The sequence below is a fragment of the Oncorhynchus gorbuscha genome, linkage group LG03 (assembly GCF_021184085.1).
Source record: "Oncorhynchus gorbuscha isolate QuinsamMale2020 ecotype Even-year linkage group LG03, OgorEven_v1.0, whole genome shotgun sequence".
NCBI lineage: Eukaryota > Metazoa > Chordata > Actinopteri > Salmoniformes > Salmonidae > Oncorhynchus > Oncorhynchus gorbuscha.
This window is the reverse complement of record NC_060175.1, coordinates 73577214-73592077: the sequence shown is the minus strand read 5'-3', so window position 1 is coordinate 73592077 and position 14864 is coordinate 73577214. Positions and strand designations below refer to the sequence as shown.

At 44.6% G+C, this 14864-nt stretch overlaps 1 protein-coding gene across 2 annotated transcripts in view; it reads left to right on the top strand.

The window, feature by feature from the left end:
* The window catches only part of LOC124031876 (kazrin-A-like), a 211314-nt gene that overhangs the window by 43753 nt on the left and 152697 nt on the right, over positions 1 to 14864 (top strand). The gene's annotated exons all lie outside the window — the stretch shown is intronic.

The window sequence follows — 14864 nt, the reverse complement described above, 5'->3', positions numbered from 1 at the left end:
GGACTATGGTGGTCTGCCTGAAACATGTTGGTATTACAGACTCAAACAGGAACATGTTGAAAATATCAGTGAAGACACCTGCCAGTTGGTCAGCACATGCCTGGAGCACACGTCCTGGTAATCCATCTGGCCCCGCAGCCTGTGTATGTTGACCTGTTTAAAGGTCTTACTTACGCCGGCTACGGAGAGCATGATCACACAGTCTTCCAGAACAGCTGATGCTCTCATGCATGCCTCAGTGTTGCTTGCCTCGAAGCGAGCATATAGGTGATTTAGCTCGTCTGGTAGGCTCGTGTCACTGGGCAGCTCATGGCTGTGCTTCCCTTTGTAGTCTGTAATAGTTTGCAAGCCCTGCCACATAAGACGAGAGTCGGAGCCGGTGTAATATGATTCAATCTTAGCCCTGTATTGATGCTTTGTTTGTTTGATGGTTCATCGCAGGGCATAGCAGGATTTCTTGTAAGCTTCCGGGCTAGAGTCCCGCACCTTGAAAGCGGCAGCTCTACCCTTTAGTGTGAATGTTGCCTGTAATCCATGGCTTCTGGTTGGGGTATGTACGTACAGTCACTGTGGGGACGACGTTCTCGATGCACTTATTGATAAAGACAGTGACTGATGTGGTGTCCTCCTCAATGCCATGGGAAGAATCCCGGAACATGTTACAGTCTATGATAGCAAACAGTCCTGTAGTTTAGCATCTGCTTCATCTGACCACTTTTTTATAGACCGAGTAACTGGTGCTTCCTGCGTTAATTTTAGCTTGTAAGCAGGAATCAGGAGGATAGAGATGTGATCGGATTTACCAAATGGAGGGCGAGGGAGAGCTTTGTACGTGTCTCTGTGTGTGGAGTACAGGTGATCTAGAAATGTTTTCCCTCTACATGTGGATGGAAATTTGGTAGACCTGATTTAAATGGCATATATATTTAAGTTTCCCAGCATTAAAGTCTCCGGCCACTAGGAGCGCCGCATCTTGGTGGGTGGTTTCCTGTTTGCTTATTTCCTTATACAGTTGACTGAGTGCGGGCTTAGTGCCACAAAAAAATATAGCTGAGAACTCTCTAGGCAAGTAGTGTGGCCTGCAATTTATCACAATATACTCTACTTCAGGCGAGCAAAATCTGGAGACTTCCTTAGATTTCGTGGACCAGCTGTTGTTTACAAATATGCACAGACTGCCCCCCCTCATCTTACTGGAGTTTGCTCTTCTATCTTGCCGGTGCAGCGTATATCCCGCTAGCTGAATATCCATGTCATCATTCAGCCACGATTCCGTGAAACATAGGATATTACAGTTTTTGATGTCCCGTTGGTAGGATATTCGTGATCATACCTCGTCTAGGTTATTGTCCAATGATTGCACATTGGCGAATAGTATTGACAGTAACGGCAGCTTTCCCACTCGCCTTTTCTGGGTCCTGACCAGGCACCCGGCTCTTTGTCCTCTGTACATGCGTCGCTTCCTCTTGAAAAAATCTTTGTCTAATCCGAGGTGAGTGATCGCTGTCCTGATATCTCTTTTATTGCCGTAAATTACTGTTGCAGAAACATTATTACATTTTTACATTTAAGTCATTTAGCAGACGCTCTTATCCAGAGCGACTTACAAATTGGTGCATTCACCTTATGACATCCAGTGGAACAGTCACTTTACAATAGTGCATCTAAATCTTAAAGGGGGGTGAGAGGGAATACTTATCCTATCCTAGGTATTCCTTAAAGAGGTGGGGTTTCAGGTGTCTCCGGAAGGTGGTGATTGACTCCGCTGTCCTGGCGTCGTGAGGGAGTTTGTTCCACCATTGGGGGGCCAGAGCAGCGAACAGTTTTGACTGGGCTGAGCGGGAGCTGTACTTCCTCAGTGGTAGGGAGGCGAGCAGGCCAGAGGTGGATGAACGCAGTGCCCTTGTTTGGGTGTAGGGCCTGATCAGAGCCTGGAGGTACTGAGGTGCCGTTCCCCTCACAGCTCTGTAGGCAAGCACCATGGTTTTGTAGCGGATGCGAGCTTCAAACTGGAAGCCAGTGGAGAGAACGGAGGAGCGGGGTGACGTGAGAGAACTTGGGAAGGTTGAACACCAGACGGGCTGCGGCGTTCTGGATGAGTTGAAGGGGTTTAATGGCACAGGCAGGGAGCCCAGCCAACAGCGAGTTGCAGTAGTCCAGACGGGAGATGACAAGTGCCTGGATTAGGACCTGTGCCGCTTCCTGTGTGAGGCAGGGTCGTACTCTGCGGATGTTGTAGAGCATGAACCTACAGGAACAGGCCACCGCCTTGATGTTGGTTGAGAACGACAGGGTGTTGTCCAGGATCACACCAAGGTTCTTAGCGCTCTGGGAGGAGGACACAATGGAGTTGTCAACCGTGATGGCGAGATCATGGAACGGGCAGTCCTTCCCGGGAGGAAGAGCAGCTCCGTCTTGCCGAGGTTCAGCTTGAGGTGGTGATCCGTCATCCACACTGATATGTCTGCCAGACATGCAGAGATGCGATTCGCCACCTGGTCATCAGAAGGGGGAAAGGAGAAGATTAGTTGTGTGTCGTCTGCATAGCAATGATAGGAGAGACCATGTGAGGTTATGACAGAGCCAAGTGACTTGGTGTATAGCGAGAATAGGAGAGGGCCTAGAACAGAGCCCTGGGGGACACCAGTGGTGAGAGCGCGTGGTGAGGAGACAGATTCTCGCCACGCCACCTGGTAGGAGCGACCTGTCAGGTAGGACGCAATCCAAGCGTGGGCCGCGCCGGAGATGCCCAACTCGGAGAGGGTGGAGAGGAGGATCTGATGGTTCACAGTATCGAAGGCAGCCGATAGATCTAGAAGGATGAGAGCAGAGGAGAGAGAGTTAGCTTTAGCAGTAGGGAGCGCCTCCGTGATACAGAGGAGAGCAGTCTCAGTTGAATGACTAGTCTTGAAACCTGACTGATTTGGATCAAGAAGGTCATTCAGAGAGAGATAGCGGGAGAGCTGGCCAAGGACGGCACGTTCAAGAGTTTTGGAGAGAAAAGAAAGGGATACTGGTCTGTAATTGTTGACATCGGAGGGATCGAGTGTAGGTTTTTTCAGAAGGGGTGCAACTCTCGCTCTCTTGAAGACGGAAGGGACGTAGCCAGCGGTCAGGGATGAGTTGATGAGCGAGGTGAGGTAAGGGAGAAGGTCTCCGGAAATGGTCTGGAGAAGAGGGGAGGGGATAGGGTCAAGCGGGCAGGTTGTTGGGCGGCCGGCCGTCACAAGACGCGAGATTTCATCTGGAGAGAGAGGGGAGAAAGAGGTCAGAGCACAGGGTAGGGCAGTGTGAGCAGAACCAGCGGTGTCGTTTGACTTAGCAAACGAGGATCGGATGTCGTCGACCTTCTTTTCAAAATGGTTGACGAAGTCGTCTGCAGAGAGGGAGGAGGGGGGGGGAGGGGGAGGAGGATTCAGGAGGGAGGAGAAGGTGGCAAAGAGCTTCCTAGGGTTAGAGGCAGATGCTTGGAATTTAGCGTGGTAGAACGTGGCTTTAGCAGCAGAGACAGAGGAGGAAAATGTAGAGAGGAGGGAGTGAAAGGATGCCAGGTCCGCAGGGAGGCGAGTTTTCCTCCATTTCCGCTCGGCTGCCCGGAGCCCTGTTCTGTGAGCTCGCAATGAGTCATCGAGCCATGGAGCGGGAGGGGAGGACCGAGCCGGCCTGGAGGATAGGGGACATAGAGAGTCAAAGGATGCAGAGAAGGTGGAGAGGAGGGTTGAGGAGGCAGAATCAGGAGATAGGTTGGAGAAGGTTTGAGCGGAGGGAAGAGATGATAGGATGGAAGAGGAGAGAGTAGCGGGGGAGAGAGAGCGAAGGTTGGGACGGCGCGATGCCATCCGAGTAGGGGCAGTGTGGGAGGTGTTGGATGAGAGCGAGAGGGAAAAGGATACAAGGTAGTGGTCGGAGATGTGGAGGGGAGTTGCAATGAGGTTAGTGGAAGAACAGCATCTAGTAAAGATGAGGTCGAGCGTATTGCCTGCATGTGAGTAGGGGGGGAAGGTGAGAGGGTGAGGTCAAAAGAGGAGAGGAGTGGAAAGAAGGAGGCAGAGAGGAATGAGTCAAAGGTAGACGTGGGGAGGTTAAAGTCGCCCAGAACTGTGAGAGGTGAGCCGTCCTCAGGAAAGGAGCTTATCAAGGCATCAAGCTCATTGATGAACTCTCCGAGGGAACCTGGAGGGCGATAAATGATAAGGATGTTAAGCTTGAAAGGGCTGGTAACTGTGACAGCATGGAATTCAAAGGAGGCGATAGACAGATGGGTAAGGGGAGAAAGAGAGAATGACCACTTGGGAGAGATGAGGATCCCGGTGCCACCACCCCGCTGACCAGAAGCTCTCGGGGTGTGCGAGAACACGTGGGCGGACGAAGAGAGAGCAGTAGGAGTAGCAGTGTTGTCTGTGGTGATCCATGTTTCCGTTAGTGCCAAGAAGTCGAGGGACTGGAGGGAGGCATAGGCTGAGATGAACTCTGCCTTGTTGACCGCAGATCGGCAGTTCCAGAGGCTACCGGAGACCTGGAACTCCACGTGGGTCGTGCGCTGGGACCACCAGATTAGGGTGGCCGCGGCCACGCGGTGTGGAGCGTTTGTATGGTCTGTGCAGAGAGGAGAGAACAGGGATAAACAGACACATAGTTGACAGGCTACAGAAGAGGCTACGCTAATGCAAATGAGATTGGAATGACAAGTGGACTACACGTCTCGAATGTTCAGAAAGTTAAGCTTACGTAGCAAGAATCTTATTGACTAAAATGATTAAAAATGATACAGTACTGCTGAAGTAGGCTAGCTGGCAGTGGGTGCGTTGTTGACACTACACTAATCAAGTCGTTCCGTTGAGTGTAATAGTTTCTACAGTGCTGCTATTCGGGGGCTAGCTGGCTAGCTAGTAGTGTTGTTTACGTTACGTTGCGTTAAAAGAACGACAATAGCTGGCTAGCTAACCTAGAAAATCGCTCTAGACTACACAATTATCTTTGATACAAAGACGGCTATGTAGCTAGCTATGTAGCTAGCTACGATCAAACAAATCAAACCGTTGTACTGTAATGAAATGAAAATGTGATACTACCTGTGAATGCGACCGGGTTGTTGAGTTCTATTCAGAAGACGTTGGCTAGCTGTTGGCTAGCTAGCAGAGTCTCCTACGTTAAGGACGACAAATAGCTGGCTAGCTAACCTCGGTAAATTAAGATAATCACTCTAAGACTACACACTCTAAACCTAAACAACACAATTATCTTGGATACGAAGATACGAAGACAGCAAAGACAGCTATGTAGCTAGCTAACACTACACTGATCAAGTCGTTCAGTTGAGTGTAATAGTTTTTCCAGTGCAGCTAATCAGTGGGCGTTTGCTAGCTGGCTAGCTGGCTAGCTGGCTAGTGAAGACTACGTTAGGACGGCGAAATACGATAATTACGCAATTATCTTTGATACAAAGACGGCTATGTAGCTAGCTGAGAAGAAATTGCTAAGATTAGACAAATCAAACCGTTGTGCTATAATGAAATATAATGAAATGTAATGAAAAAGTTGTACTACCTGCGGGAGCGAAGTGGGATGCGACCACTCGCTCCAAACCGGAGTGAGTGAGGACCCAAAAGCCGTTTAACAGATACAGAGTCTTTTAATGTCAAAACACAGGGAAGACATAGATCCTCTTCAGATGTATAAAATGGCAAAATAGACAACCCGCAGAGAGGGCGACAAATGAATCATAAAGTCCCTCTGAATATTACAGAAGAGTCCCCTTCTTAGCAGCAGAGGAGAATAGCTGGGTTAGAGTCCCCTTCTTAGCAGCAGAGGAGAATAGCTGGGTTAGAGTCCCCTTCTTAGCAGCCGAGGAGAATAGCTGGGTGAGCGGGGACAGACTGCTGGTCTCTCTGGGTTAGCGCGGGTCGTAGAGGACAGAGGTACCTGATCACACATAGCATCAGATGAACAGGTAGATTCCGACAGGACGGGACAAGGGTGAAGCAAACAAGACGATAGTTTGGTTCTGGCATGAGAAACTCAAACGAGAATCTGACAAAGACAGAAGCAGGAACAGAGAGAGAAATAGAGACCTAATCAGAGGGAAAAAGGGAACAGGTGGGAAAAGGGTGAACGAGGTAGTTAGAGAAGATGAGGGACAGCTGGGGGAAGGAGAGGAAGAGAAGGTAACCTAATACGACCAGCAGAGGGAGACTGAGTGAAGAGAAAGAACAGGAACAAGACATAATATGACAATACATGACACATTATGTACAAAATAAGTTACAAATAACGCAAAAAAAACACGCAATAGCACAATTGAGTCGTAAAACTGCTGCCATTTCTTCCTGCGCCATTTTAACATAATAGCTCCCCTTTTTACAATTTTTGCCAAAACACCATAGATCTGGTAGAAGACAATACAAAGAAAAATACAACCACCATCTCTGAAATACAAGAGAAAGGTCTCTGTTAAAGCCGTCACTCTGGTTGTAATTCTTATAGTGTCCACAAGATGGCAGCAGTGTATGTGCAAAGTTTCAGATAGATAACTTGGCGAATGACTGATCTTCAAGACTTTTAGTGTGAAGTCCCCATGTACATTTGGGCAAATCGTGAGAGACATTCGCATTCATATTCCATTTTTCTGTAAGAATATCATCAAATCTGTATACTTGGACTTTGATTTAGCTTTCCAAGTATTAGTAGCCATATTATAAATATTCAACATTTGCAAAACAACCAGTTTTCATAACTTCATAACACTGGGCATGCTGTCATACCGGATTAGAAGCTACATTTTACAACATATACATGATTTAATGTACTCCCGTAAAGCCCAGCTCATTGGCTATCTAGCTAGCTTTGTTTGACCCTGATCGGTGCTTATTTGACAAAGATACAGTCGTTCAAGAGATGGCCGCCCGCGCCATCGGCGTGCCATGAAGTCTTCACTCTCTGACCAAATATGTATGTAGTATGTCCTTTAGGATATACTACACCCCTAATGAAATAGTGAGGAATAGATGGGAACGTGATTTGACTCATTCAAACAACATTTAGGGTGAGATTTTCACAGATTCCTTTGTTTGCAAATTGAACGAGTGGAAATACAAAATCGATCAGGCGTGCTATATGGACCTTTTTAGGATATGAAATAGGATTTTATCTAACAAAACGACACTTCATGTTAGCTCTGGGACCCTTTCGATGATAAATCAGAGCAAACAATAGCATTTAATTTTTCCACAATAATAGCTACTGTAAATTGGACAGTGCAGTTATATTAACAAGAATTGAAGCCTTCAGCCGATATAAGACACTTCTATGTACTGACATTTGTTGTTACTCTAAAATCTGCGATCTTGACAGGACACCGATTCTTAATAAAAAAATGTGTCAGTATGTCCAACTGGCCTCACAACCACAGACCATGTGTAACCATGCCAGCCCAGGACCTCCACATCCAGCTTCTTCACCTGTGGGATCATCTGGACAGCTGGACAGCTGATGAAACGGAGGAGTATTTCTGTATGTAATAAAGCCCTTTAGTGGGGAAAAACTCATTCTGATTAGCTGGGCCTGGCTCACAAGTGGGTGGGCCTATGCCCTCCCAGGCCACCCATGGCTGTGCCCATGCCCAGTCGTGAAATCCATAGATTAGGGCCTAATGAATCTATTTCAATTGACAAATTTCCTTATATGAGCTGTAACCCAGTAAAATCGTTGAAATTGTTGCATGTTGCGTTTATATTTTTGATCAGTATACATATCAGTGGGTAACTGGCAAATGGGGAGGGGTGAGGAGTGGGGTGATGTTATTAAACCATGGGGGCGGTTTGAGTTGAAATTAGAGAGGTGTTAGACAATGGAAGAATTACTGAATTTACCTGAAGAAAAGAAGATAACCATTCATTTGGTTACAGTGTCTGTGAAAGGAATCATGACTAGGTCTTCAGGTGGCTTTTATTTTTTCCATGTTTTTTACCACCTACTCCAACATATGAAAAAGTTGGTATAAAAATGCAGGCATTGTAAATTAGGGGGATTTTGGTCAGTGTATGAAAGGCGCACTAAGTGCTGAGAATGTCTCGGAATGCCTTATGTTTTTCTCTGTTCTTGCCCATTATTTTAGCAAAGTTTGACATACCACCTCCCTTTTTCAACTCTCTTTACCTTTCTCTCTCTTCCTCTCACCCTTTCCCCCCATACATTTACTTTTTTTCCTCATCTTGAAATGAACTCCAGTAACAACACTAGCTCTTCTGTTGCCAAAGCAAGCCTTTAGACGGCCACCATTTTTGGTACTCTAACTTTTTGTATACATGTTCACTTAACTTCACTAAAGAGGTTTTTATATGTCTGCTGTGGAATTAAATGCCCTCTTTGTCCTCCTTGCAGCTGCTTGTTCTTTGTGTGTGCGCTTCTCAAACTGCTCCCCAGTTTCTTCCCAAGGCTGCTTCCCTTTATTGTTCACTTTAAATATTAATCATTTAATGCTAGACAGGGGGAACAAAGCTGCTATGTCCACTAATTTGTCAGACAGATAAAAAATTCACAGAATCCTTTCTCCTAATGGTACTACAGTAGTGTTTATGGTCCTACTCAAATTATGTTATCACTGTGCTAACATACTGTAGCTACTGGTTCCCTAAATTACTTTTCGATCTAGTCATAGGCATGTCACTGCATGTAATAACTTTGAGGTCATCAGAGGTCATCTTTGTATGTTATTCACCTTTTAATTTTTAAATGTTTAATTTAACCTTTATTTAACTAGGCAAGTCAGTTAATTAAGAACAAATTATTATTTACAATGACGGCCTACCAAAAGGTAAAATGCCTCCTGTGAGGATGGGGATAAAAACATTTTTTTTAAACATAAAATATAAATATACGACAAAACACACATTACGACAAGAGACAACACAACACTACATAAAGAGAGACCCAAGACAACAACATAGCAATGGAGCAACACATGACAACACAGCATGTTAGCAACACGACATGACAACAAAATGGTAGCAGCACAAAACATGGTACAAACATTATTGGGCACAGACAACAGCACAAAGGGCAAGAAGGTAGAGACAGCAATACATCACGCAAAGCAGCCACAACCGTCAGTAAGAGTGTCCGTGGTTGAGTCTTTGAATGAAAAGATTAAGATAAATCTTTCCCTAATAATTTTCATCACTGCATTGATGGCTAAATCATTGATGCTATATTTTGGGTTCTGCAAGTTTGGTTGTGGAAGTTTGATATGTGTTTTCGTCCAAAGCATGCCTGTGGTGGCCCTTGTGGTTAGTGATAAGAGAGGTGCTAATGCTTCCACCTGGACCACTCTTGTCCGGTCGATACTCCCTCTAAACCTGAGATTTACCTTTAGGCTCTTTGCTCATTAACCTGCTCAGAAGAATTAACCCTACATGAACCCATTTGATTTCAATGACAACACAGCACAGTGGTCCAGCAACATCCCACAGAACTAAATGGTATGTTGTATTTTCCCTCCACGAGAGTGTCTTAGGCTGTCCTAGATAACAACATACAGTATTGTAACTGTTGATGGAGGTTTGGGGGGATTGAGGTCTAACCCGCCACAGATGGTATTTGCTCTGGGTGATGAGGAGGATTTCCAGGGTTTACTGACATCTGCACTGCAGCAAGGGCAGAGGAGGAGAGGAAGGGGGAGCCGGAAACAGATACAGAGAAAAGAGAGAGAGAGAAAGGGGGAGCAGAGAGAGAGAGTGAGGAGATGGCGCCAAGAGAGAAGGAGATATACAGTGCCTTCCGAAAGTATTCACACTCCTTGACTTTTTCCACATTTAGTTGTGTTACAGCCGGAATTTAAAATGATTCAACTGAGATTTTGTGTCAATGACCTAAGCACAATACCCCATGTCAGAGTGTAATTATGTTTTTGACATGTTTTATTAAATTAGTAAAAATTGTAAAGCTGAAATGTCTTGACTTGAGTCAATAATTATTCAACCCCTTTGTTATGACAAGCCTAAATAAGTTTAGGAATATGCTTACCAAGTCACATATTATGTTGCATGACCTCGCTACAGAGAGGCAGGTAGCCGAGTGGTTAGAGTATTGGACTCGTAACTGGAAGGTTGCAAGATTGAATCACCGAGATGACAAGGTAAAAATCAGTCGTTCTGCCCTTGAACAAGGCGGTTAAGCCACTGTTTCTAGGCCATCATTGAAAATAAGAATTTGTTCTTAACTGACTTGCCTAGTAAAATAAAAATAAACTCTATGTGCAATAATATTGTTAAACATGATTTTTGAATTAGTACCTCATCTCTGTACCCCACACATACAATTATCTGCAAGGTCCCTCAGTCGAGCAGGGAATTTCAAACACAGATTCAACCACAAAGACCCGGGAGGTTTTCCAATGCATTGCAAAGAAGGGCATCTATTGTTAGATGAGTAAAAAAAGTGACATTGAATATCCCTTAGAGCATGTTGAAGTTATTAATTACACTTTGGATGATGTTTCAATACACCCAGTCACTACAACCATACAGGCGTCCATTCTTACTCGGGTGCCGGAGAGGAAGGAAACCGCTCAGGGATTTTGCCATGAGGCCAATTGTGACTTTAAAACAGTTAGATTTTAATGGCTGTACAACAGGAGAAAACTGAGGAAGGATCAACAACATTGTATCAACAACACTCCCCAATACTAAACTAATTGACAGAGTGAAAAGAAGGAAACCTTTAAAAGGCACTAAAGTAATATTGCAAACAATGTGGCAAAGCAATTCACTTGTTGTCCAGAATACAAAGTGTTATGTTTGGGGCACATCCAATACAACACATTACTGAGTACCTCTCTCCATATTTTCAAGCGTAGTGGTGGCTGCATCATGTTATGGGTATGCTTGTAATCATTAAGGACTGGGGAGTTTCATGATAAAAAATGAAAAGGAGCTAAACATAGGCAAAGTCCTAGAGGAAAAAATGGTTCAGTCTGCTTTCCACCAGACACTGGGAGGTTAATTCACCTTTCAGCAGGACAATAACCTAAACACAAGGCCAAATCTACACTGGAGTTTCTTACCAAGAAGACAGTGAATGTTTGTGAATGTTCCTGAGTGGCCGAGTTACATTCTTGACTTAAATGCACTTGAAAATCTATGGCAAGACCCGAATAGGGTTGTCTAGCAATCATCAACAACCAATTTGACAGAGCTTGAAGAATTTAGATTTTTTTTTTTTACAAATGTTGCACAATCCAGGTGTATAAAGCTCTTAGAGACTTACCCAGAAGGACTCACAGTTGTAATAACTGCCACAGGTGCTTCTACAAAGTATTGACTCAAGGGTGTGAATACTTGTGCAAATTAGATATTTCTGTATTTCATATTCAATACATTTTCAAAAAATTCCTAAAACACATTTTATCTTTGTCATTATGGAGTATTGTAGATGGGTGACAAAAACAACAACAATTGAAGTCGGAAGTTTACATACACCTTAGCCAAATACATTTAAACTCAGTTTTTCACAATTCCTGTCCCTGTCTTAGGTCAGTTAGGATCACCACTTTATAGAGTACTAGTAATATAGATAATAGTAGAGATAATTATTTATTTCAGCTTGTATTTCTTTCATCACATTCCCAGTGGGTCAGAAGTTTACATACACGCAATTAGTATTTGGGAGCATTGCCTTTAAATTGATTAACTTGGGTCAAACGTTTCGGGTAGCCTTCCACAAGCTTTCCACAATAACTTGGGTGAATTTTCACCCATTCCTCCTGACAGAGCTGGTGTAACTGAGTCAGCTTTGTAGGCCTCCTTGATCGCACACGCTTTTTCAGTTCTGCCCAAACATTTTCTATAGGATGGAGGTCGGGGCTTTGTGATGGCCACTCCAATACCTTGACTTTGTTGTCCATAAGCCATTTTGCCACAACTTTGGAAGTATGCTTGAGGTCATTGTCCGTTTGGAAGACCCATTTGCGACCACGCTTTAACTTCCTGACTGATGTCTTGAGATGTTGCTTCAATATATCCACATACTTGTCCTGTGTCATGGTGCCATCTATTTTGTGAAGTGCACCAGTCCCTCCTGCAGCAAAGCACCCCCACAACATGATGCTGCCACCCACCTGCTTCACAGTTGGGATGGTGTTCTTCGGCTTGCAAGCCTCCAAACATAATGATGGTCATTATGGCCAAACAGTTTTATTTTTGTTTCTTCAGATCAGAGGACATTTCTCCAAATACGATCTTTGTCCCCATGTGCAGTTATAAACCATAGTCTGGCTTTTTTATGGCGGTTTTGGAGCAGTGGCTTCTTCCCTGCTGAGCGGCTTTTCAGGTTATGTCGATATAGGACTCGATTTACTGTGGATATAGATCATTTTGTACCTGTTTCCACCAGCATCTTCACAAGGTCCTTTGCTGTTGTTCTGCGATTGATTTGCACTTTTCGCACCAAAGTAAGTTCATCTCTAGGAGACAGAACGCGTCTCCTTCCTGAGCGGTATGACGGCTGCGTGGTCCCATGGTGTTAATACATTGCGTACTATTATTTGTACAGATGAACGTGGTACCTTCAGGCGTTTGGAAATTGCTCCCAAGGATGAACCAGACTTGCGGAGGTCTCCAATTTGTTTTCTGAGGTCTTGGCTGATTTCTTTTGATTTTCCCATGATGTCCAGCAAAGAGGCACTGAGTTCGAAGGTAGGCCTTGAAATGCATCAACAGGTACACCTCCAATTGACTCAAATTATGTCAATTAGCCTATCAGAAGCTTCTAAAGCCATGACATTTTTCTGGAATTTTCCAAGCGGTTTAATGACACAGTCAACTTAGTGTATGTAAACTTCTGACCCACTGGAGTTGTGATACAGTGAATTATAAATGGAATAATCTGTCAGTAAACAATTACTTATGTCATACACAAAGTCTACTGTATGTCCTAACCAACTTGCCAAAACTATAGTTTGTTAACAAGAAATTTGTGGAGTGGTTTAAAAACGAGTTTTAATGACTCCAACCTAAGTGTATGTAAACTTCCGACTTCAACTGTATGTCATCAATTTTGAATTCAGACTGTAACACAACAAAATGTGGAATAAGTCAAGAGTTTGATTTGTCAATATTTTCTCACAATGCTTGACATGACTCTGAAAATGTGTATGTGTTTGTTCATGTATGCATGCAGGAGTGTATTTTTTCAGTGGACATTTAGATTGGTAATATGCGCAAAACATCAAAAACACGTTTGATTGACTGACATTTCCCTTCTTTATAGGGCTTCCGAGAGTGTTACTCTTTTGAAAGCATTTTCTTTAATCCTAATTGCCACGCTGATAGAATCTCCCGGAAACTCCTTCAACTCCTAATGCGGAAAGTTAACTTGGTGAACAGAGGGTAATACTATTCCCTCTATCGGTCTCAATTAAAAGTGGGGAGAGGCCAGTGCATCTTAATACGTCATCATTTAAGGCAGTGGTGGTCTTCCAGGGTTGAGTGTTAAATTCTTGTCACACCACTAACCTGGCTGGCTCGCTGAACTTTTTAATTATCAGGTTAAAACCTGTTCTGATTGGCCAAGTGGTTGGGATGTACATTTAAGGGAGTTGTTCACCAAAAATACAAATGCACACAGTTCTCCAGTTACCTAGTCGCTTCTCACAGGTCACGAAGTACACAGTTTGGCTTATTTAGTTAGTTTCAGCAGTCTTTGGCTAGCTTGAGCTTCTGATCTTCTGAATTTTTATCCTTGAAGCAAATCGATCCAACGTTCAAGTGAGGCTGTTTCCTAGTAACACAGAATCTTGCTCTACACTACCTTGTGGGCCAGAGACACACACACACACACACACACACACACACACACACACACACACACACACACACACACACACACACACACACACACACACACACACACACACACACACACACACACACACACACATACACACACACACACCACCCTCCACCGCCTCCCAAGCAAGGAATCGGCAGGAGAGCCTGTCCTATCATACCTCTCATTGGCAGCCATGATGGATAACTCTAAAACATTCACCGCCAAGAAAAGAAAACCTAACACTTAGGCTCAAAGATACCTGCCGTCCAATTTCTTCCCTCCGTGGTATAAATGTTAGTAGTGCCTTCAAAGTGTTTTCTTTAAAGGGGGTGAGATGAGTAATTTGTTTCACTTTATTGGGTGTCTAGGGGATGGTAGTGCTGGACCTGGAGCTCATTGACCCTGCCTTGGGGATTGGCTCCGGGGCTGGTAGCTGGTGGGAGTGCTCCGGTGGGATAATTTGATTTGGACTTTCACTGTTTGCCTGTGCTACATTTGCTCTGTTCTCATATCGATAGGTAGATAAATTGTCTGTGGATGTCCATGTGATACCCAGCAGGTCACAAATCCATTTTGTAGCTAGACCTAGTGAGTTATCTGCATTAGAGACCTTGGCCCTGAGTGACCCCTGTTTGACCTGATGGATGGGACTAGAGGGAGGTTTCCTCCCCACTCCCTCACTCCCCTGGGACTACCACCACAATAAACCAGCTGCCAGCCCAATGGAAAATGGAGGTGAGGGTACCTCCTCCACCTCCTGATGCTTCCCTAACTTCCCCCATCCCCAAATGATCCCCCGCCTTCAGTTACTGGTTTATTATTGGAGCCCTGCTGGTTGCTCTCTGGTGAGGTTATGCAGTATGTCTACTCACAGTTTTACATTGTTCCCATGAGTGTTCATTAGGCTGTTATGACACCTACATAAGAGTTATATGACCCTTCAATCAGGGTTACTGACACTCACCGTGTCTTCGACCTTCCTGACTCTAATCTCATAGTGCGTGTGTGTGTGTGTGTGTGTGTGTGTGTGTGTGTGTGTG